The following is a 25,091-nucleotide window of genomic DNA, read 5'->3' as shown; positions in this document are numbered from 1 at the left end:
CCTTCCCACCCCCCACCACTCCAAAAACCCTCGGTTTGTTTCCTGAGATTAAGAATTTCTCATATCAGTGAGATCATAGGTTACATGTCTTTCTCTGATTGACTTATTTTGCTCAGCATAATACCCTCCAGTTCCATCCACGTCGTTGCAAATGGCAAGATTTCATTCCTTTTGATGGCTGTATAATATTCCATTGTATATATATATACCATTTCTTCTTTATCCATTCATCTGTCGATGGACATCTTGGCTCTTTCCACAGTTTGGCTATTGTGGACATTGGTGCTATAAACATCAGGGTGCACGTACCCATTCAGATCCCTACATTTGTATCTTTGGGGTAAATACCCAGTAGTGCAATTGCTGGATCATATGGTAGCTCTATTTTCAACTTTTTGAGGAACCTCCATACTGTTTTCCAGAGTGGCTGCACCAGCTTGCATTCCCACCAAAGTGTAGGAGGGTTCCCCTTTCTCCGCATCCCCGCCAACATCTGTCGTTTCCTGACTTGTTAATTTTAGCCATTCTGACTGGTGTGAGGTGGTATCTCATTGAGATTTGGATTTGGATTTCCCTGATGCTGAGTGATGTTGAGCACTTTTTCATGTGTCTGTTGGCCATTTGGATGTCTTCTTTGGAAAAATGTCTGTTCATGTCTTCTGCCCATTTCTTGATTGGATTATTTGTTCTTTGGGTGTTGATATTGAGAATACAGATTTTGGATGCTAGCCCTTTATCTGATATGTCATTTGCAAATATCTTCTCCCATTCTGTCGGTTGTCTTTTGGTTTTGTTGACTGTTTCTTTTGCTGTGCAAAAGCTTTTTATCTTGATGAAGTCCCAATAGTTCATTTTTGCCCTTGCTTCCCTTGCCTTTGGCGATGTTTCTAGGAAGAAGTTGCTGCGGCTGAGGTCGAAGAGGTTGCTGCCTGTGTTCTCCTCTAGGATTTTGATGGACTCCTGTCTCACATTTAGGTCTTTTAACCATTTGGAGTCTACTTTTGTGTGTGCTGTAAGGAAATGGTCCAGTTTCATTCTTCTGCATGTGGCTGTCCAATTTTCCCAACACCATTTGTTGAAGAGACTGTCTTTTTACCATTGGACATTCTTTCCTGCTTTGTCGAAGATTACTTGACCATAGAGTTGAGGGTCTATTTCTGGGCTCTCTATTCTGTTCCATTGATCTATGTGTCTGTTTTTGTGTCAGTACCATACTGTCTTGATGATGACAGCTTTGTAATAGAGCTGGAAGTCCGGAATTGTGATGCCACCAGCTTTGCTTTTCTTTTTCAACATTCCTCTGGCTATTCGAGGTCTTTTCTGGATCCATACAAATTTTAGGATTATTTATTCCATTTCTTTGAGAAAAGTGGATGGTATTTTGATGGGGATTGCATTGAATGTGTAGATTGCTCTAGGTAGCATTGACATCTTCACAATATTTGTTCTTCCAATCCATGAGCATGGAACGTTTTTCCATTTCTTTGTGTCTTCCTCAATTTCTTTCATGAGTATTTTATAGTTTTCTGAGTACAGATTCTTTGCCTCTTTGGTTAGATATATTCCTAGGTATCTTATGGTTTTGGGTGCAATTGTAAATGGGATCAACTCCTTAATTTCTCTTTCTTCTGTCTTGTTGTTGGTGTATAGGAATGCCACTGATTTCTGTGCACTGATTTTATATCCTGCCACTTTACTGAATTCCTGTATGAGTTCTAGCAGTTTTGGGGTGGAGTCTTTTGGGTTTTCTACATAAACTATCATATCATCTGCAAAGAGTGAGAGTTTGACTTCTTCTTGCCGATTCGGATGCCTTTATTTCTTTTTGTTGTCTGATTGCTGTGGCTAGGACTTCTAGTACTATGTTGAATAGCAGTGGTGAGAGTGGACATCCCTGCTGTGTTCCCCTAAGGGGAAAGCTCTCAGTTTTTCCCCATTGATATTTGCTGTGGGTTTTTCATAGATGGCTTTTATGATATTGAGGTATGTACCCTCTATGTCTATACTCTGAAGAGTTTTGATCAAGAAAGGATGCTGTACTTTGTCAAATGCTTTTTCTGCATCTATTGAGAGGATCATATGGTTCTTGTTCTTTTTTTTATTAATGTATTGTATCACATTGATTGCTTTGTGGATGTTGAACCAACCTTGCAGCCCAGGAATAAATCTCACTTGGTCGTGGTGAATAATCCTTTTAATGTACTGTTGGATCCTATTGGCTAGTATTTTGGTGAGAATTTTTGCATCCATGTTCATCAGGGATATTGTTCTGTAGTTCTCCTTTCTGATGGGGTCTTTGTCTGATTTTGGGGTCAAGGTAATGGTGGCCTCATAAAATGAGTTTGGAAGTTTTCCTTCCATTTCTATTTTTTGGAACAGTTTCAGAAGAATAGGTATTAATTCTTCTTGAAATGTTTGGTAGAATTCCCCTGGGAAGCCATCTGGCCCTGGGCTCTTGTTTGTTGGGAGATTTTTGATGACTCCTTCAATTTCCTTAGTGGTTATAGGTCTGTTGAGGTTTTCTATTTCTTCCTGGTTCAGTTTTTGTAGTTGATACATCTCTAGGAATGCATCCATTTCTTCCAGGTTATCTAATTTGCTGGCATAGAGTTGCTCATAATATGTTCTTCTAATTGTTTGTATTTCTTTGGTGTTGGTTGTGATCTCTCCTCTTTCATTCATGATTTTGTTGATTTGGGTCATTTCTCTTTTCTTTTGATAAGTCTGGCCAGGGGTTTATCAATCTTGTTAATTCTTTCAAAGAACCAGCTCCTAGTTTCGTTGATCTGTTCTACTGTTCTTTTGGTTTCTATTTCATTGATTTCTGCTCTGATCTTTACTATTTTTCTTCTCCTGCTGGGTTTAGGCTTTATTTGCTGTTCTTTCTCCTGCTCCTTTAGGTACTGATATTTAAGATGTTTCTAGAAATGCTGGGAAAAGGTATAATCACATGAAACCAATTACCTGGAGAAGTTCGCAAAAATAGTAACACAGAAACAGGTGCTACACAAAGCCAGAGACAGGAAAAAAATTCAAGTACCTACTACATAGACTGAAACTCAGTAAAATTGATACAATTCATATCTCACAGCCCCACATATACACACACACCTACAGAGAGGCACAAAAATTATCCCTCCTTTTTCATATAACTTGCTATTGATGTTATTTTTAATGGCATAAAATCTTTGTAAATCATGCATTTAGATTACATATTTTCATATGTGCTCTGTATGCTAGATATGATAAAATAAGTGTTCAAGAAGACACAGTATCTATCCCTTTAGTAAAGTATTGGAAAAGTTAGAGATTTCTTGCAAACATATTAGTGCTTTGTTGCATGATGAAAATTCCCCTTGTCAGAATTTGTTACTACAACTAATTCAGTTACGTTCTAGTTGCAAATTGTAATCATTTTGTTCCACTTCTGACTTGCTATGTCTAAACATGCAAAATAGATCAAAGAATTGAGATATAGTGATGCTAAGAAAATACTTTATCTTTTTCATCTGAATTATCCAAATAATTGAGGCCAGAGGTTTCAAGCATCCATCATTTGAAGACTTTCCCAAGTCTCTAAACTTTCTGTGCCTAGAGACCATCTTGGGAAAGCTAATAATTTAGTCAAGTTTTCAGTATCAGTTAAATTCTTGAGTATTCTTCATCTTCTGCCTTGAAATGTATTTGTAATTTGGTATGTTTGGTACTTATCATCTTTGTACATTAAGATGAATGTAGGAGCACCTGGGTGGCTCAGTTGGTTAAGCGTCTGCCTTTGGCTCAGGTCATGATCCCAAGGTCCTGGGATCGATCCCCACATCGGGCTCCCTGCTCAGTGAGGAGCCTGCTTCTCCCTCTCCCGCTTCCCCTGCTTGTGCTTGCTCTCTCTCACTGTCAAATAAATAAATAAAATATTTTAAAAAACAAACAAGGAATGTAATGAAGGAAGGGTATTTACATTTGTGGTGGACTTGTCATGTACCAGGCACTGGCTTTATGCTTTTTATACATTTCACCATTATACCAATCATGCAAGTATTTTTGTTTTTATTTCACAGAAGAAAAAATATAATTCAAGCACAAGGAATTTAAATCACTTGCTCAAGATCACACAGATAAGTGGCAAAACGGAAATCGGAATTTTGATTTGAAAAACAGGGCTAAGTATATTATTTTTCAGTAAAATATGCTGCTTCCAAAATTACACCAATCTGAAAGGTACTGCAGGATCAGAAGAAGAAAAATACAGCAAATTTCTAGGATCAATTGTCCCAACAATGTCACTGAAACAATAGCCACTTCCAAATAATTCCCTTTGATCCCAGAGTGGTGCACAGCATGCTCACATTTGCCCATGAGAAGTGGTTGCCGTCTTCCATCACTTCCACTGATTTTCCTGTGCTTGGCACCCCGGTTGTCGTAACACCCAAATGGAGAACCAGACTTCCCAACTACTCCCAAAAAGGTGCGACTACAGGAATCCTTCTTGGCTGTCAGCTCTCCATTACCCCCCACTGATCTTTCACGGACCCTTGCTCTTCACTGGCCCTGATGGAGACTTTCCTCCTCTCTGCTTCAGTGATTACTCTGCGGACATGACATAGAGAAATGCCCTTCCTCTCTCAGCGTGGCCCTGGGTCTTTATTACAAACTTTCATGTCATCACTTTCTATTTGAATCAGGCTTTATTGAGGTCACTTCTCCTCGAGACTTTAGCACTAGTCCAATGGCAAAGACGGCCTAACACTCTCCTCAGCTTGACTAAACTTTACACAGTTTTCTTCCTGATCATATGCCCCTGACCTCCCTTTTCTTAGAACATTTACTTTACAAAATTTGCAATTGTAAATTATTTCTCTTCTACTCTGAAATGTATGTAAATCTCCCAGCCTCTTGCCAGTTTTACAACCCAAGAAATGTCTTTCTCAAGGACCAGGGAACCATCTCTTTGAAATGTTAAACATTGAAGGAGATAGCTTCAAATTTCCCAGTCTCTGTGGGAGAATAGGAACCTAACTTGGGTGGGTGCCAGTTAGCAAGCATAAATGGTCTAATAGCCTAGAAAAACATTTGCAAACTCAGGAATAATTCAATGTGCTCAACACATCTCATTGATCAACCTATCCCCTAGTGTCCACCAGTATTTGTCCACTAGCTCACCCCCGTGCTTAAAAGCCTCCCACGTTTTGTTTCAGTGTAGTTGAGTTCAGTCTCCTTCCCTGTTGCAATAGTCTTAAATAAAGTCTTCCTTGTCTGTTTAAATTTATCAGTGCAAGTTTTGTTTTGACACCAGTGTAGAGGCTGGAAGATAGTCTTGGTGTCTTAGAACAGCATATATTGGACATTGGTGCCCCCATCTGTTATTATGCACCTCAACCTTCCCTTTACTCAAAATGAGTCCCTTCCCCTTTGAGCACCTTGCAATGAGGGGAGACCCTTCTATCACTGTAGCTTTGATGTCTTAGTCCTGAAAGTCTACATCATGTCAGAATCCAGTCAGGTGTCCTTTCTGTAAAACTGTGTAGTTCAGCATGTAAATCAGTTCTCAGTTGGCTGATGCAGTGAGCACTCAGAACAAGCCTAGACATGCACAAATTGATCATTTGTATGCAGCTGAGGCTCTCATTCTGGTGACACTGCTAGAGTAGTAAAAAGAAACTCTTTATTAACAGGCGATTCAACAAGCCTTAAACCAGGAAGACTTGTATATAATATTTAATCTTTCATAATAATATATTCACAATATATATATTTTTTAAATGACCAAATCTATTATCACACAAAGAAGGACAGACAAAAATCTTCTGGCATAGAAAAGTACAATTACATTGTTGGCTGCAGACACATGGGAGATAAATAAATTAACTTCTTTTTCTTCCAAATCAGTAATGCAATGTTATACTCATTCAGAATAAAACACTATATCATCCCTGTACAGTATCTACCAGATATTTGTGGAATACAAAGCTCTGCAAATAAAATAGCGTTCAGGGATGCCATGACACAAGAGGCACTTAATTTTTGTGACACCTCACGGTGTCTTTAACATTATTCATGTCCAAACATTCTACATAATGGTAATCTGTTATGAAGTCAGTTCTAAGTTGTTTAAGTCTGGCCAGTTTCAAGTGATAAAGAGATAAATGCAAATGACTCACATCGCACATACACTTCCAACTTGAAATGGCAAACTTGCCCATGGTTTATGGTAATCATAACCCAGCATCTCTTTGTTAAAAACATTATCATTAACAGTATAAAACACTTGAGTAACTTAAAACCACTTTGTGCCTGCAGAGAAACCTCTAGTGTTATCTGTTTGAATATGTTTGTACCTTTATTTATCTGTTGATTCAGAGAAACAAGTAAAGTAGTTGCTGTCAGGAGCCAGCCAGTTCGCTTTTCTACAGGAAATATGGCCGGGCAGCTTCAATAAAAACAGAGGCTTCCAATTAACTCCCTCTATTACATGGAAAAGGTAATCTTTCAGCCAAGCCCAGAATAGAAAGAAAGGCAAACAAGAGAAGAATGAAAAATAGGGGCAAAAAACAGACAGCGTAATTCTTAACTGTGACTGCACATTCAAAATACCTGGGGAGCTTTCAAATAATACTAATGTTCAGGCCCCATCCCCAGGGATTTTAACTTAATTGGGATGGTGGACTCCATGTACAGTATTTCTTAAAACTCCCCAGATAATTCTAATGCGGAGGCGAGTTTGAGAACCACTGAAATAGAGGATGTCTATGAGCCATGAGATAATTCTTGATTACCTATTAATTTACAATATTACTTGGTAAGATTTCTTAGCTTTTAGGATTTTATGAATGCCACAGTAATCTGAATGAATATATTAGCAAAATCAGAGTTGAGGCTCTAAATGTCAACACCAAAAATGACACAGACTCTCACTTAATTTGAATATTTCAATAAATTATAAGCAAAGCTATGATTCTTAATCTGTTTGGCTTCAGGGGGAACAGATATGGCCAGGATATAGAGAAATATTATAGAAACTGCTGAAAAGATGCTTTGTACTCAAAAGAATGAAAGAAACACACAAATTTCATGCCTGCCATTTAAACAATTTGGATCCCAACATAGTTCTTCCTCACCTCTAGCTGTTATCACTGTGCAGAGAATTAACCTGCAATTTATATGAACCAGAGGTAAACATAGAATTATATGTTTATTTGGTCCAGCCTGGTTTACTTTTACTATTTGTCTTAATCATTCTGGGTTGCTTTAACAAGGTACTGTAGACGGGGTAGTTATAAGCAATAGAAACTTATTTCTCACAGTTGTGAAGGCTGGAAGTCCAAGATCAGGGTGTCAGCAGTCAGGTTCTGGTGAGAGTCCTCTTCCAGGTTTCAGACTTCAGCTAGAGAGCTCTCTGAAGTCCCTTTCATTAGGGCACTAATCCCATTTGGGAGCGCTCCACCCTTATGAGCTAAATCCTTCCCAAAGGCCCCACCTTTAATACCACCACATTGGGGGTTAAGATTTTAACATAAGAATTTTGGAGGAATACAAGCATTCAGTTTATAACACTATTCTAAGAAAACATTGTATGGTGATTAACATAACATAATAAAATTAAATTAAAAAAAAAAGAAATGGAAAAAAAAAAAGAAAACATCCTCTTTTCCAGCCAGCTATGTGAGAAACATGATCAATGTCTATGGTAGGCAGAATAACAGTCCCCCACAGATGTCCATGCCCTAATTCTCAGAACCTCTGGATGATATGTTTTGTTACATAACAAAGGGGAAGTAAGGTTTCAGATGGAATTAAAATAATTAAGGTTGCTAATCAGCTGATATGAGATGAGGAGATTATCCTGGATTGTCCAGCAGAGTAGAATGTTATCATAAGGATCCTTATAAGTGGAAGAGGAAGGCAGTGGGTCAGAGTCAGAGTTATATACTGTGAGAAAGATTCAACAGACCATTACTGGCTTTGAAGGTGGAAGGGGGCCATGATCCAAGGAATTACAGCAGCTAGAAACTAGTAAAGGAAAGAAAATGGACTCTCACCTAGAGCCTCCAAAAAGGAACACAACCTCAGTGACCATTGATTTTAGCCCAGTGAGGTCCATCTTGACCTTCTGAACTCCAGAACTGTACAATAATAAATTTGGGTTCTTTTAAGACACCATATGTATGGCAATTTGTTACAGCAACACTAGGAAAGTAATACAGTACTAGTGGATTTAGATACTAGCTTATCTTAACCTCAGATTTGGCCTCTTTTAGGCTCCAGTCTGTAATGTCCTTGACTTCTGACAAACTGCATAACTGTTTACAGCCTAGTTACTCAGCTTCCATTTGGACACTTGGTCCAATTTTTCTTAGCCTTTGACTTAAACTGTTCTATTGATTTAAATTCCATCTCTTTTCCCTGCCTGGAAACTTACATAAATTACTCTTTAGTTAAAAAAAAAACCCTTTCAGCTGAACCTAGCCCCCAAGAACACCCCTAACAATGATATACTTATAAGAGGTATCTTACAGGCACACACATGATCTGTTTCAATTTCCCAAGCAGAGCTCATTCACCATATTCCAACTATCTGTTTGTGAAAACTATTGTGAGTAAATTTTATAAAGTGAGTAAGACTATAATTTGTCAAGAGAGCATTCAATAGATGATAAATCTAAGATTTCTTTTATTCCCTTTTCACTAGAAGAGAAATAGGATACGGCTGGCCTCATGATAAGGGAAATAAATCTGCCATCTACTGGTATCCAGTGAAAACTACAGGCATGAAGCCTTTAAATCCTAGCACTACACAGCTATGGTATAAAGTTTAACTATAAAAACAAATTTTCCCCCTTTTACCATTTCATGAAACATAATAACAACCAATATATTGTTTTGTGCCACTTTTTGTACCACAAATTCATTTCCCTTGTTTCAATTGCCAAACCCTAATTATGATCGCAGGAACAGAGTAAGTTCTAAGATTCATAATTAAATTATGTTTATAGACCCATTGTAAGAGAGGCCATTTTCAAGATTATATCTGTTCTTACTGCCTGAATCAACATCTAAAAGAATCTTGTAAATGCAATATCACTCTATGTACCCACTATTACACATGCTGCACCCAAGCACTTACACACACACACACACACACACACACACACACACACACAAGCATTTTGCTTCCATGTAAAGTAAGTGCTCTAAATCAAAACGACAGATCTGCGGGTGTCCTGCTGAGTAAAGGACATCTTGAATATTACTGGATAATAAAGATCAGCCTCTGATAAATAAATTATATTATAATGGTAAAATCAATCCCAATTTTGACATTTATGTGTATTTCGTTTTCACGGTCACTTTAGGAATATGATGGCACTATAGTTATTTCTGTAATAATTTACTGTCAGTTCTTTTTGATTAACCTTTTATTTCCTAAATTTCTTTATACTGTTCTTCTATTGAAAAACAAACAAACAAAAAACACTCTATTGCTATAGTTTGAAATGGGACCTTCCAGCCAATAGAGGATGTAGATTCTATTATTATAATTTACCGTCTGTACACCAAGTGATGAGAACTTGGTGAATACACATGTGAAGGAGCTACACAATTATATCTGGCCTAGTGCAGAAGTAAGTCACTCAGGATACAGAAGACACATCACAGTGAATAGAATAAACAGCCTTTGCAGGCGGGAAGCTTAGATCTCAAATTAAGAATTTTCTAAATTTCCCAATAGTGGGTCTACATGCAAGACCTGGAAACATTGGAAACAGTTATGAGAAATTAAAATTGGTGCCATTCTCATGTGGGGTAAATCCTGGTAATATGGATGTCACCCTGTTGCAGGTTCTTAGAAATACAAAGCCACCTAATTGAGATGACTGAAATATGGGGGTGATTTGTCACAGCACTTAGCTTTACTTTTGGTAATAAATGGAGAGATTAAAAGTCAAATGGGGCAGCGCCAAGTTTCTACAGTGGAAAGATTAAGAAACTATAGTCCCAGTGTAAAGATTAAGAAACTATAGTCCCAGTGTGATAACTCTCAAAACTTTGAAAAGTTTGCATACACTTACATCTTTTTACCTAGTTGTGATTAGCAAGGAAACCTTTAAAACCAAAAAGAATTCAGTCCTGTCTTTTTTCCCCATGCTACCCTCTTTAACATCCCTTCTATATATTTTATTCAAAGCACTGAGCAAGCCAAGTAATAAATATAGAAGAAATATTGGAGGGGAAAAATTATCAATGTTTAGAAAAATTAGTGAGAAAAAGTTTGATGAGAAACAGAGTATTTGCATAGTCTCAAAGACTCTCTCCACAAATTATTTATTAACTTAAAAGGGAAACAGAGTCAAGTTACAATGGAGAAATCTGGCAATTACCATCTTACCCCAGTAAACAAAGCTGACATCACCATTCTTAGGACAATATCATGTGGCTTCTGAATATGATGCATTGAGGATGCAATATCATTTCTGATATCCATGCTGAAAATGTATAGCCTGCATTTAATCATGAGGAAACATAAACACGCAAACACACACACACACACACACACACACACACACACACGGTCTGTCTTCTTCAAAAATGTTAAGGTGGAGGACAACATAGAAAGGCTGAGAAACTGTTTCAGACCAAGGAGACTAATGAGACATGACAACTAAATGCACGACATGACCGGGACAGCATACTGAGCCAGGACAAAGGTGGTTATAAAGGACATTACTGAGGCAATTGATGAAATTCGAACATGAACTTCAGATTAGATAATAGTGTTGTGTCACTGTTATAATTCTTGATTTTGGTACTTGTACTGCAATTATGTGAGAAAATTTCTTATTCGTATAAAGTACATGCTGAAACATATAGAAAAAGAACATTTTTTAAAGTTATAAAGTGAAATGTGCTATACAAAAGAGAGGCATAACTATAGTGGAAATGTTAACATTTGATAAATAGAGAAATATAATTAATAAGGTTTATATAGCTAATAGAAAATATCTACATATGCAACCTGCAGGAAAAGAATATGCTTTTTATCAATTACACGTGAGACATTTATAAAAATTATGATATGTTAAGCCACAAGGAAAATCTGGGCAATTCCAAATGAACAAAAATAAGGACTGTGTCTTCTGACAACAATGAGAAAGGGCTAGAACTGAAAACCCATTAATATATGCACTCAGAGGAGAAGCCTGCCTTAAACATATTACTCACTAGACAGGAAAAAATAGATCAGTTAATCACTGTTGGTTTGCCAGTTGACCCCTGTACATGGAGGGCAAGGAGAGACAGAAGAAAGAGGCAGGTCACTCCAGATTGGCAGGTAGCAGGTTTAAAAAGCAAGGGAACTTCTTATGAGGCTTGTCTTAGGCAGCCACAAGATGGAAAAGTCTCTGCACCACCAGAAACTTAAAAGTTTACATAGAGGCCTTGGGGCACATGGGTGGCTCCGTCAGATCTTGGTCATGATCTCTGGGATCCAGCCCTGTGCTCAACAAGGAGTCTGCCTGAGATGCTCTCCCTCTGCCCCTCCCCCCACCACGAGCTCACTCTCTCTCTCTCAATCTTTCTCGCTCTCAAATAAAAAAATAAGTCTTAAAAAAAAAAGTTTATATAGAGGGCTTAATGGGCTTCAGTCACATCTAGTCCAGATGGTCTCAACAACACATTGCTCTCTCAAGGCTGCATCCCTGAAAATGACTCCCACTATGGGAACAGTAGGCAGAACATACATTCCAAGGGCAGGGAAGGCGGTGAGGAGCCTCCGATTGCCCACATCCAGCTCGCAGTTCAGCCAGTGGTCACATCCTCTCTATTACCTCCTCCAACAATTACTAACTTAAAAGTTAAAATCAGAACAAAATACACCTTTGGAAATAGAAGTAAGGAATTATAAAAGATAAACTTGGAAATGAGAATGGCAAAACAATAATCAAAAACAATTTAGAATTATAAAAAGAATTTATAAATTTCCTTATTGATACATTTGAAAACCTTCCAGTTTAAACATTAAGTCACCTTGGAGATTGGGAACCCAAAAGAAAAAAATTGTAGTATGATCCTAAGCAATTTAAAAATTAGTAAAGATATAAGACATCCATGTAACATTGGGAGATAATGGCATTGATGCTACATAAATGCTGGGAAATATAAAATGAGATGGATCAGTCCAGATCATGTTCTTCACTGAGCATGTTCTGACTTGTCAGATTATTCCACCCAGGAATTTGTATCCTGTAACAACAGAGAGCAGAGCAAGACATATTCATCAGTCCTCTCTCTCTACTCGTGTGTAATGGGACATTTATATGCAACAACTGATCATGTCGATGGCAGAAACTGTGTAGAAGAGATAATGTGATCAATCCCAGTATCTCTAATTAGTGTTCATATGGGCTTCACTGTGTCAGGAAAGCCCGGGAGAGGACACAGCTGGTAGTACTAATTACAGTTAAGGATCAAGCAATTAAAATAAAATGATCAGCCTTGTAGAGGCCAAAGTTTAAGGATAACAGGAAACAGCAGAGTATCTTTGATGTAACATTCTAGAGGTGTTCCTCAGAAGAATAGAGATAGGGTCTAAGCATGCTTCTATTGAAGGCTCAGAGAAGTGATGGGAAGAATATGGTTTATTTGACTTTTTGAACTTTTTGGGATGCGACATTTGGACACTGATCTTGGACAAAGGGATGTAAGCATCTTACAAAGAAATGAGCTATATTATATAATTTTTAATAAATTATCTATTTATAATTTTCCCTCTTCACGTTTGGTCTAATACTAGTGTGCGAAAAGGATTATGTATTAAAGTTTGATTGGGAATTTCAAGCCCAAAAGATGGGGGGGGGCCCTAGACGTACAAACTTCAAGTGATTATTTCTTCCTCTCCTAAAATCTCAACCATAAATAGAGAATTAAAATCACAAGATAGTCCACAAAAATCCTGGAAACTCATTTTTCTGGTATCAGAAAATAGTTCAGGCAAATGTACAATTTCTATAGTGGAATAAGTTAACATTTATTTATCTTCTTTAATTTAAAGCATATATATTTTTAGTGACACAGACCAATGAGAAGAATATGGGATGCAGAATGTGAAAATTAATGTAGCCCTAAAACACTTTTTGAAACTTTTTCTACATATTTACTCTCTGGGAGTCCTGAGATGGTGCTGATATACATTGGAGGTTTCTTTTTATTGGGGAGAGCCCTTGAGAAAAATTACTACAAAGTCTAGCCAGGTCCCTTTACATGGATTAAGATACTCATAAGAAATACAGGACATTAAACTTGCCGTTTGATTGAGCACTTGACAGTGGGTGAAGTACTGTTCTGGATGATTTTCATATATTATCAGTAATTCTCATGACAGTCCTGTAAGATGAGATTTATGTTAGTATTTCGCAGGCATTAAAAAAGGCTAAATGACCTGACTTCATAAGTGGCAGAGCTGAGACTGGGTCCCAGGTTAACTTGACTCCAGCCATCATACCTTGAGGACTCTCTATAGCTGGCCATACCGGGACTCCTTAAAAGAGAAATTTAAAAAAAACAAAAACAAAAACACCTTGTGTCCCAGACAAGGGACGGTCAGGGAATACATTCACTTAGTCATGGCCACAAAGAGAGTTTTGGAAAAGAAAATCGCCTCAGCGTCACTTCCCAGTTAATTAGTCTCCATTTCAGACTCCTGAGAACTAGTCTAGTTTTTTAACAGAAGGAGAGGTAACTGTAGGTGATTGCATTCGTCAGGAACCCTAAGCTAGCTGAGATCTCATTCACTTTTTGTGCTCCCTCAGATAAGGGGCTTAGATGAGAGTGAACTTGAAGGGAACCAAAGCCTTGGGCTACCGGCAGTGACCACCGCTGACGGGGGCTACAGCCTACAGACAGGAAGACGGATTCTGGCCCAAGGTATAAGCGCAGCAGTGGCACAAATAGAAGGCTGCAGCTGCTGACCTGAAACAGGCAGGTTGGGGAAGGGATAGACTTCACCAAAGGTGAAATTGAGAATATCCGAAGCCAGCACACAGGACAGAGGAGGAAGGGAACCCAGACCTTTGAATGGACCTCTCTGCATATATATCACTGCTCCCACAGCGCTGGAGTGTCTGCCTACATTAAATAAGCTGAGAAGGATGGGTAAGGACTTTTCCTCCTGGGGACACATCATCTAAACACAGGGAAAAGACACATGGCTGCCAGGAGTCTGGTTTAAATAAAGTCCCAGGAGATAATAGCCTCTCTTTCAAAGCTCGGTTCATATAAAGGCTTGTGCTTCTTGTGCTAATCAATCCTTCAAGTTAATGCCCATATATCATTATAATAGAGCTATTCTAAACTGAATTCAATATGGTGACATGTTTATGATTATTTTATTTACTTTAAAGAACATTATGGAAGGTGTGTTTATTTTGTACTGCTGTTAGCAAACTATAATGCCACAAATCTTTAGATAATTCTTTCTAAGCAAGGCAGCAAACTCAAAAGCTATAAAGGAGGAAAATGAACAAATTTGATTACACTAATTTTTTTGATATTCTGTATACCAAAATATACTACAAAGCAAATGAAAGTTATTGGGAGAAGGAAGAAAAATATTTGTAAAACACAAAATAGGCAATGAATTAATGTCCATATTACAGAAAGATATCTGAAAAATTATTTTTTAAAAAATACTGAATCAAAAAATAAAGGATTAAAACTGCCAAATCTCTGAAAAAGAAAAGCAAATGGTAAGTAGGCACATTAAAGGAAGCCCACAATTAATAATCAAGAATATACAAATTAAAACAATAATGAGAAAACATATTTTACCCATTAGATAGTTTTGACAAATAGAGTACTTATCTTTAAGAAGATGGCTTATTAGAGAAACAGAACCAATAAGATATATAAATTTAAAGAGATTTATTATGAGGGATTAGCTTACACCATTATGGAGACTGAGAAGTCCCACTATCTGCCATCTGCAAGATGAGACCCAGGAAACCCAGTGGTGTAGCTCCAGTCCAAACCCAAAGGCCTGAGAACCAGACAAGCCAATTGGTTTAAGTCCCAGTCTGAGTATGAAGGCCTGAGAACAGGGAGCACCAGTGTCTGAGGACAGAAGGTGGATGTCCCAGGGAGCAAATTTACCCTTCTTCTACCTTTTTTTTCTATCCAGGCCCTCAGCAGATTGGATGATGCTCACCTGCATTGTGAGGGGCAGTCTTCCTCACTCAGTCTCCAGATTCAAATGCTCATCTCTTCCAGAAACACCCTCACAGGTAATGCCCAGAAATAATGTTTTACCAGATATGTCAGTATCCCTTAGCCTAGTCAAGTTGTCACATAAAATTAACCATCACCAATGGGCAGGTTATACCCTAGTCTCTTTACACCCTGACTGCCATTCAAGAAGTCCATTCCTTTGCTGGAGGGATGACATGAAGAGGCCCTGAAGGAGAAGGGCCCAGCTGAGTCAGCCTTCCACCATTCCCACCAAGGTGTCAAATATTTGAGTGACAAAATTGGGGGCCTACCAGACCCAACCAGCTACCCACCAAGTGACCCTAGTCAGTGTGCTGCAAAAAAAATTGCCCAGCCAAACACTGCCTGAATTTTTGACTGACAACACACACACACACACACACACACACACACACCATACGTGTATATTATATAATGAAAATATATTAAATATATTTGTGTATATATATACATATATATGTACATATGTATATATATATATCCATTCTATTTTTGAAGTAGTTTGTTATACAGCAATAAATAATCAGAATAGATGCCAACCAGTAAACAGCAGAACAGCCCTCTCAATGGAGAGGTCTTTTAAGATATCTGAGACAAAACAGGCAAGAGGCCAGAGAAAAATCAAGAATAAATTGCACCAAAGACAAGAAAGGAGAGAGAATATCAAGAAGGAGAGTGAGGGTGAATAATATCGATAATAAGAAATGCAGAAAGATGTTCATTACATATTATAATTAGAAACTCACTAGCAGTGGGGTGTCTGGGTGGCTCAGTCGGTTGAGCATCCAACTCTTGATTTCAGCTCAGGGCATGATCTCAGGGTCATGAGATGGAGCCCCGCATCAAGCTCCACACTGCTTAAGATTCTCTCTCTCTCTCCCTCTGCTCCTCACCCCTCTAAAAACAAAAAGGATTCTCTCTCTCTCCCTCTGCCTCTCTCTATCTCAAAAAAAAAAATTAAAAAGAAAAACTCACTAGCAACTTTAGTGGGAACAGTTTTGGGTGGGGGCGGGGGCAATGGTAGTAAGCTAATGAGTGAATGAAAACCCAGCAATTCATTCCTAGGTTTATACATAGACAAAATTTCCATACGTAGAATGTATAGTAGTGGTGTTAATCCTGGAGGAAAAAATGAAACAACTCAAATGTCCATTGGCAGAAGAATAGATAAAAAACATGTTACATTCAGCAGCAAAGTGGAATAAATATGGCCATATGCAACATGATGGATGAATCTCAGGCACAGAAGCACATCTCAGAAGATTGTGCAGAGTAGAATCTTTTTATAAAGCTAAGAAAACTAAGCACATCATATTTATGTATGCATATAATATATATATGTATGAATGTATGTACATAATAAAAAAGCCAAAGAATGTCAAACACAGAATTCAGAATAATGGTCATCTTACAATGAGAGTCAAAGTATGCATGTGGGGTGGGGGGGAAGAAACACTTTAGTAAATGGAATGATATTGGTAACGTTCTTCTTCTTGCATAGGTGATGGGTTTATAACTTGTATATAGGCTCATATGTTCTTGTATACGTATCAAATATAACATTGCAATATTTACAGGAAATTTTAAAAAATAAAATGACAGGGATAAAATGAAGATAGCACAGAGTCTACTTTTCTAGGAAGCTTTGCTAGAATAGGAAGGCTAGAGATAGACCAGTGTTAGAGGAGAGAAAATCTTAACATACAATTTTAAGAGGGAAGAAACAGAAGCATATTCCTAAACATATAGGGAAAGTCATTTTTGAGAGATACTAACTATACTTAAGGGTGTGGGGAAAAAATCATTGACTTCATGTCAACACTGACTGATGGGGCCTCTGGAGATTCTGCTGACATGTCACATCCCACTGAAACTCAGGTTGCTAATTGTGAATGGCTATCGTCTGGCTATTATTTTTTACTATATCCCTCTATCAATTTTTTTGTTTAATAAATGTGTATTGTCTTTAAAAAGAAAAGACATTTTGCTGTTATGCTATATCTGACAGGAAAATGCTAAGCATGCACTATTTACAAATCTGTATTTAGCTTTTGATGGACAGGCAGAAATTTTCTGAATATAAGTCAAATAAAAGAGTATGTTGAAAAGAAAATGGATTGTTTCCCATATAGAATTACATTCAAATATGTACCAAGGAGACTAACAGTTGTCAATCTCCATGGATACCCTTCAACTTCTAAGAGGACTCCAATGTTTTTTGCCTCCAGAAACTGCAAGGAAGGCTCTTTAGCAAACACCAAGGCTTTCCCCCAAAAATATGATGTGAAGATGTATCTGATATCTATCTCGAGCTTTATGGCAGTGCATCAACCAAAAATAATTCACCTGGTTCTTGGGGACTGAGCCATCATCCCTATCATATATCTTGGGGAGATATTAGACAACTCTTTTTACTCTGGAATCAAAAGCAAAACTTTAGAAGCAAATATATATATTTTAATGAACGCTAGCACAAGTGTATTTCTGAATTCGTTCAATGCCTGTCCTGTCCTTGGTGTTTTGCTAGATACCAAGCAACACGGCCTTGAATAGCAGATTCATCTTCAAGGAGAGATGGCCCTAACAATGTAACTAGCTACTGAAGCAACAGCTGAAGAGGAGGTCAAATCTCAGAAGCCTGCGGTTAGCAATTCTCTTTTATCTGCACTTTCTATTCTCTACCTCTTCCTTTTCTCTTTTGAAAAGGAAAGTTTTTTTTTTTCCTCCTGAGGTTTGAAATAATAGGAAAGGGCAGCTTATGCCTTGATAATGGACCAGTGAGAAAAATTCCATTTATTGCCACTCATTCCCTTGAACCTAGGACCAAAATAGAGGTGCCCCTGATGTGTGGGAGCATGAAGGCTATGGGTCTATCTGCTGAGGCGCTTGGGGGTGTGGCTGTCCAGGAGAAAAGCAGGCAACTACAGTTTGACCATTAAAATGAAGTGGACTATGGGCAGAAAAACGGTTGGTCAAAAGGCGTAGAATCAGGGCTAACAACATTTGAGTAAGAATCTAGGAAGAGAAGTTTTTCTCACAAAGCCATAGTTTAACTTTATGAGAAAATGAGGATTTGCAAACATGCGCTCAAGAATGAAAATGCCAAGTTTCAAAATCAGGAATGAGGTGAGTTGAGTATATACCAGGGTGCTATTCCTATACTGTTGGATTCTCATGGCACTAGGATTCAAGCATAAATGAGTCATAAAAAGCCTTCTGTTCATGTTGACTTTTTCTTGAATTAGAAAGATCTGAATCTCTCTGTTCCATATATCATGGTTCCAATTTATTTTTAATTGCAAATATATGACATCATCAAGACTTAATCCAGTTTGAGCTGTGGAGTTTGCAGGGGCATAAGCCTTCAGCTTTATTAAAAAGCCACAATATTTTTGGCAAGACAAAAAAACTACTTGCATCTCTTCATTGGAACAATATTCAGAGAACATAGAAATATGAACCATAGCCTAAGAAGATGCTCAACATTATTAGCAACATTATATCATGCCTAACACTTGTAAATCATTCCTAACATATACCAGAAAAAAGAACTCATGCTTCAAGATATAAGATCTGTTCCTGAAATGGAAATAAATAACTCTCTAGCCGGCTCCCAGACATGTCCTTGTATTTATACAAAATTGCTCGAGTCAGTTCAGCCTTCTGGGACTCACCTCTGCATGGAGCAAGCTTCTGATTCTCTTACGGGGTCTCCCTCACCTTCCATTCCTGTCACTGAAACGGAGTGAAGGACCCTAAAAATGGGAAGGCCTTTGCTCAGACTTGAAGTCTGGTTGTAAACCAGACTGTCTTTAAGTGACTTGTTTAATAAGCCTGGAACAACTTTCTCAGAAATGTTTTAAAGCCTAATTTTCATACCCCCGAAAGATATATCTAAACAAGCAAATCTCTGAACAGTTTTAAAGTACCATTCTGAGTTTTACATCTTAAAATAGGATATGACCCAAAGATTAAAAAGTAGTCCTAGATTTATGATGTGGGCATGCAGAGAAGTACAAGATTCACCCAGGGAGAAAATAGGCGTATCCTGGTTAAAATCTAATCAGCATTATGCCCTTTAGGCAAGTTGGAAATTTAGTATAAGAAAAACCAGTTTTTTTCTCCCAGAGCAAGAAATGTCTTTTTTTTTTTTTACCATAATTTAGAAAGTTATCTAAAACAGAAAAAAAACGATCTTTTAAAAAAACATCTTAGCTTCAAAGATTATCATGACTTTCTAGAATTAAAAAAATGTCCCCCTAAGAAATTTTTATTTATATTGATATTATTTTCATTTGCTTGCCTTTTCATCATAGTAGTAAAAACTGTAGCAACTCATATGGATAGCTGTTTACCCGAAATCTGCTCAGGACTGTCCTCAGCCAAAAAGTCTGTTTTCTTCAACATTGAATCACCATGCGGCGGTGTGTCAAGTATCCATTTTTTGCCTTTCTGCTCAGAATGTACTCTTCAATATATGTTCTATGATAAGCAGTGGAGCCCTTCTAAGTATTTCTCGTTTAAATGGACAGGATGTTAAGCTCATGTAGAGGTGCTTAAGGGACATTGCAAGAGGAAGAGCCTCTCCTACCTTTTTCAGTAGGGGCTGAGGTTCTATGTTGTGGATATGAGGATATCCGATGGAAAACTCCCCCAACCATAGATTAAAACATAGTCCCCTCTGTGACCTCATAGCCTCAGCCTTGAGAAAACACACGGAAAGCAGAGCTCTCATGCAACAGACATAATCTCAGGGCCTCTTGTGCCAACTGGCACCAGACACCCCCGCATGGTCCATATGCTTTGAAGACCACTTTGCCCCCATTAGCACACTTACGCCACCAATCACTGACCAGCTGCTCCCCCACCGGCATTCTGTAGTGTTGCCTATTGCCTGCCTAGCAACCCCAGCCTGGCCAAACCAGCCAACTTCTCTGTGAATTGGTGGACTAAATCACACCTTCTCCAACAAGGTCTGAACCCCTTCCAAACCTGTACTTCCTTGAGTACTCTATTTCAGCTCCAGTGTACCATATAGAGTTTACTCGTATGTCATAATTACTCTTTTCTCATATTTAGTCATTGTTTTTATTAAGTTTTTCCTGCTTATCCTACTGTCTGCTTTCAATCTCCTGACGGGACCCAGACTGCTACATGCATAGTTCCTGGAACTCAGCAAGAACTCAACAGTAAACTAAAACTGCCTCTGAGTGTTCTAATTCTTCACCCATTTTCTATTTATTATTCATTTTTGTGTCATTTTGTGGTCTGTTCTACCACTAAATAATCCCATATGTTGCATCAAGATTAAGCTTGCTGGAGCATAACTGACATCATGCACACAATACTAATCTCTACTGAGTGCGGATGTGACCAATACTGTTCTAGATGCTTTGGATATATCATTATTACTTTTCACAGCAATTCTGAAAACTGGGTATTATTTTCCCAATTTAAAAAAAATATGTAAAATGAGCTCAAAGAGGTTAAGAAACTTGGCCAATATCACATAGTTATTAATTACTGTAACTAGGATTATAAACATGCTTGATTCTAAGGCCTGTGCTCACTCCATCCATGCTTCATGTAATTCTCTATTTTAAAAGCATTTATTGGTGTCCCATCCACACCTGGGCCCACAGCAAATGCAATCTTGATTATGAAAACTTTTCTGATCTCTCTCTCTGAACTCTAGCAGTACTTTTTAGTGAATACCTCCTAATAGCAATATGCCTTGAATTATATCTATTTATGCTTGAATTATAAGATGATAAAGAAAAGAAAACCTTTTATTTTTATGCCCCATTCTTCCTACCAGAACTCTCAGAATATTAATATCCCCAAAGACAAAAGAAAGATCTTTGATGAAACTACAAAGATGGATATTCAATTAAGTAGGTAAAAGTGAATGCATGATGAAAATGTTGTAAATTCCAGGAAAGGAGAAATAAAAGTATACTATCATAAGGTTCTTACATTATCTGTGAAGTTGTATTATATCACTTAGAGATAGATTGTACTATAAACATAAAACAAGTACTGAAATAACAAAGCAGAATTATAAGTAAAAAGCCAAACATAGAGATAAAATGGAATTGTAAAAAATACTTAGTACAAAAAAAGGCAGAAAAAGAAGAAAAAAGAAACAAAGAAGAGATGAGAAAGACAGAAACCCAGAACAAAATCTTTGGTTTAAACTTAACCACTGCAGACTCTTTAAGATTAAGAAGAAGTTGGAATGTTTGTTCTAATGACATTATTCAACATTGTACTGGCAATTCTAACCAGTGCAATACAGTAAGAAAATGAAATAAAAGCCATGTAGATTGTAACTGTTTTTAATCACTAAAAACATGATCATCTATGTACAAAGCTGATGAATCTACAAAAAAGTAACAGAACAAATAAGAATTTAAATAAAAACTTGAAACAAAAAAAAGGAAGAAAACTTTCAAGTCATCATTTTACAACTCCATGTTATTTATAAATTAAAAGATAACAAAACAGAAAAGTTAAAAATAAAGTTATGTACAAAAGACAATGTAATTTAAGTCATAATACCCTAATTGGATAAAGGGATTGCTAATTTTGAGGAAAAGTACAGCCTATAATTAATGTCATAATCTTTTTATAAAAACATGTCAAACATTTAAAAAACTGAAAAAAAATAAAACCCATTAACCATCATTTATATTAAATAAATGTTAATATGTAATTGTATTTGCTTTAAATCCTTTATTTTTAAATTAACATTTACAGATATAAACAACCCCTTTGTATCTTTGTGTTTCTATGCTATCAATAACAGTTATTAATAAATTATTTCACTAATAAAAAGAGTTTAGTGAAGTGTAGGATATAAGATCAATAAGCAAAAATAACTGTATTTCTACATAATAGAAATTGGAAAATGATAATTAACAATATAATACCACTTATAATAGCACTAACATATGAAATTTTAAGGATAAATCTGACAACATATGTGAAATTTTTGTATACTGACTATCAAACAATGTTGAGAAAAAAGGCAAGACTTAAAAATAATAGAGATATACTGTGTTCATGGATCATGAATCAGAAGACTTAAAATTATCAAGATATCAGTTTATCCCATATTAAGTTAAGAATCAACAAATTCCAAATCAAAATCTCAGAATGCTTTAAAAAAAATTACTAGCTGATTCTAAAACTCAAATAGAAATGCAAAGAACAAGAGTAGTATAAACAACTTTGCAAAGAACAAAGTTGGAAAACTAATACTATTTGACTTCAAGTTATATTATAGAGCCATACTAATCAAGACAATGTGGTATGGGTGAAAACAGAAAAAGAATTGATCAACGAAAGGGAATATAGGGTCTAGAAATACACTCACACACATATAGACTACTGGTCTTCAACAAGAGTGCACAGGTAATTCAGCAGAGAAAAGATTATCTTTTTCAACAGATGTTGCTGGAACAATTGGATATCCATGTGCAAATACATGAACTTTGATCCACACCTCACACCTTACCCCAAAATGAATTCAAAATAGAGCTAAAACTAAACAAAATTTCTAAAACTATGAAAGTTCTAGAAAAATATGCAAGGAAAATCTACGTGAGCTTGGGTTCAACAAAGATTTCATAGATATGACACCAAAAATACAATTTTTAAAATAAAAATTAGATAAATATGACCTCATCAGAATGAAAAACTGCTGCTCTTATTGTATGTCAATTATACCTCAATAAAGCTGTTAAAAATAATTCAGAAAAATAACATAAGATGACCTACTTTTTATTATGCCAAATTAAGAAAAGAATTATTATACTATTACTATTATTTCATAAATAATTTCACATTTTTTCAAAAAGAAAAAAGAAAAATAATTTCATAGTAATAAATGAAAGTCCTTTTGATTAAATTAATATATATAGTTTAAGCTTACTATGTGTTGTATTTATTTTTCTCAATTTTCAAGGACTAATGAAAAGCATTTCACTAAATTTCCCTGGCATTGGCAAATAGCTGACCTTCAAAATTAGTAAGATTAGCCTGCCTTTATTAAACATCGTTTATTGCAGCTGGAGATTTTGAGGAGGCTAGAAAATAGATATTTCAAGGTTATTATTTTTTGAGAGTCTTAATAATGGCATTAGTATTGTTTCTTGCTATAATAGATGTTTAACACGTATAAATCATTGAATCAATATTGTCAGTAAAAAACAAACTGTCCCACAAAAGAGACCAATATAAATGCTTCTAAAGAAATAAAATATTTTTCATTATAATACACCCTTGGTAATGTATTTCCAATTTGTGTTTTACTTTTTCTAGCATTGTTTAGTGTGCTTCAATTAAAAAGTTCAAAAATGGCCTTCTCCTAATTGAAACTTAAGCACAATCCAATGGATGAGAAACATGCTGGGAAAAATTTGTCATTACAAATCCCCAAATAAATCTGTTGGTTTGCCATTTAAGAAAACTTATGAATAAGCTTGACAAGATTCCAGGTCTGCACACTGTTATCTTGTTCTGACTTTCCTATTAAGACTTAAAAGCCTAAATATAGAGCCTTTGGCTGATTTCTTTTTTGGTGAAACTATAGTAACTGGATATCTAATGCAACAGTTTAAGCCATGACAATGATAAAATTTGAGTATTTTCCTTATCCATTCTCTAGACGCTGATTTTAGTAAGTTGCCCCAGGGGTGCTTTGGGTGAGGCTTTGAGATCTTAAGAAAGTACTTTTGAAGTGGTCTCTGGGGAAAACACATCAGCACCAAGACAGAAAGTCTATAGAGCTGTCTCAGCTCACAATTACATGGTCAAGGATGCTCCATAAGCTTAAAGAACGAAAATGCAGCTTTTGAGCAATGGAATAAAGACCCGAGTCAACCTGCAGTTTTAAAACAAACCAACAGAGTGAAGAGAAAACTAATAAAGAAAAATCCAAGTTCAGCGAAGTTTCTGATTTACTCCCAATTTGATGCATATGGGGTGTGAGAATAACAGTTAAACAATAATTTATTAATAGGCTGTAGCTTCAAGTTTATATGCTGCATTCCCTAAGAAAAAATGAAGGAAAAAACTTTCCTTGAAGAATGAGGACATTTTAATTAGAACTGGAGAACTAGAAGAATAAAACACTATTCTAGATTTTGTTAATTCCCTATGGATGTAAAAACATGTCATGGATTGAGACACAGCTAATTAAAAGGTAAGTAAGCTTATTCATAAAAAATAAGCCCAATTTAGCACTTTTTTTATAGAATCAAGATTTAAGTTTCTGAAGACAAATGAGATTGTGAAAGTGTATCTCAATACTCTGCTCATTAAAATGACTGTATTTCTCACAAAATAACTTGAATATTTGCATTAAAGAGCATATATCCAGGGGCACCTGGGTGGCTTAGTCGTTAAGCATTTGCCTTCAGCTCAGGTCATGATCCCAGGGTCCTGGGATCAAGCCCCGCATCGGGCTCCCTGCTCCACGGGAAGCCTGCTTCTCCCTCTCCCACTCCCCCTGCTTGTGTTCCCTCTCTCGCTGTGTCTCTCTCTGTCAAATAAATAAATAAAATCTTAAAAAAAAAAAAAAGAGCATATATCCAGTATTCAAGGAGGTCTGTGTAACATACCACACACTCTTTGAGGAATACAGTGACTCCTAGAGAACCCTTTTGGCTCCTTTTATGGCTTCTTTTATCTGTGCCCTTGTCTCATCGTCAACTACCAGTAGAAAATACTTGTTTGAATAGGTTAGCCAACTCCAAAATTCATGATGGGCCAACATGAAGCACTATGGTAGTAAAGACTATAGCAACACTCTGTGTGTAATTGTGAACTTT

The sequence above is a fragment of the Halichoerus grypus genome, chromosome 14, assembly GCF_964656455.1.
Source record: "Halichoerus grypus chromosome 14, mHalGry1.hap1.1, whole genome shotgun sequence".
Classification (NCBI taxonomy): domain Eukaryota; kingdom Metazoa; phylum Chordata; class Mammalia; order Carnivora; family Phocidae; genus Halichoerus; species Halichoerus grypus.
The sequence above is the reverse complement of the archived record's forward strand: the minus strand, read 5'-3'. Positions refer to the sequence as shown.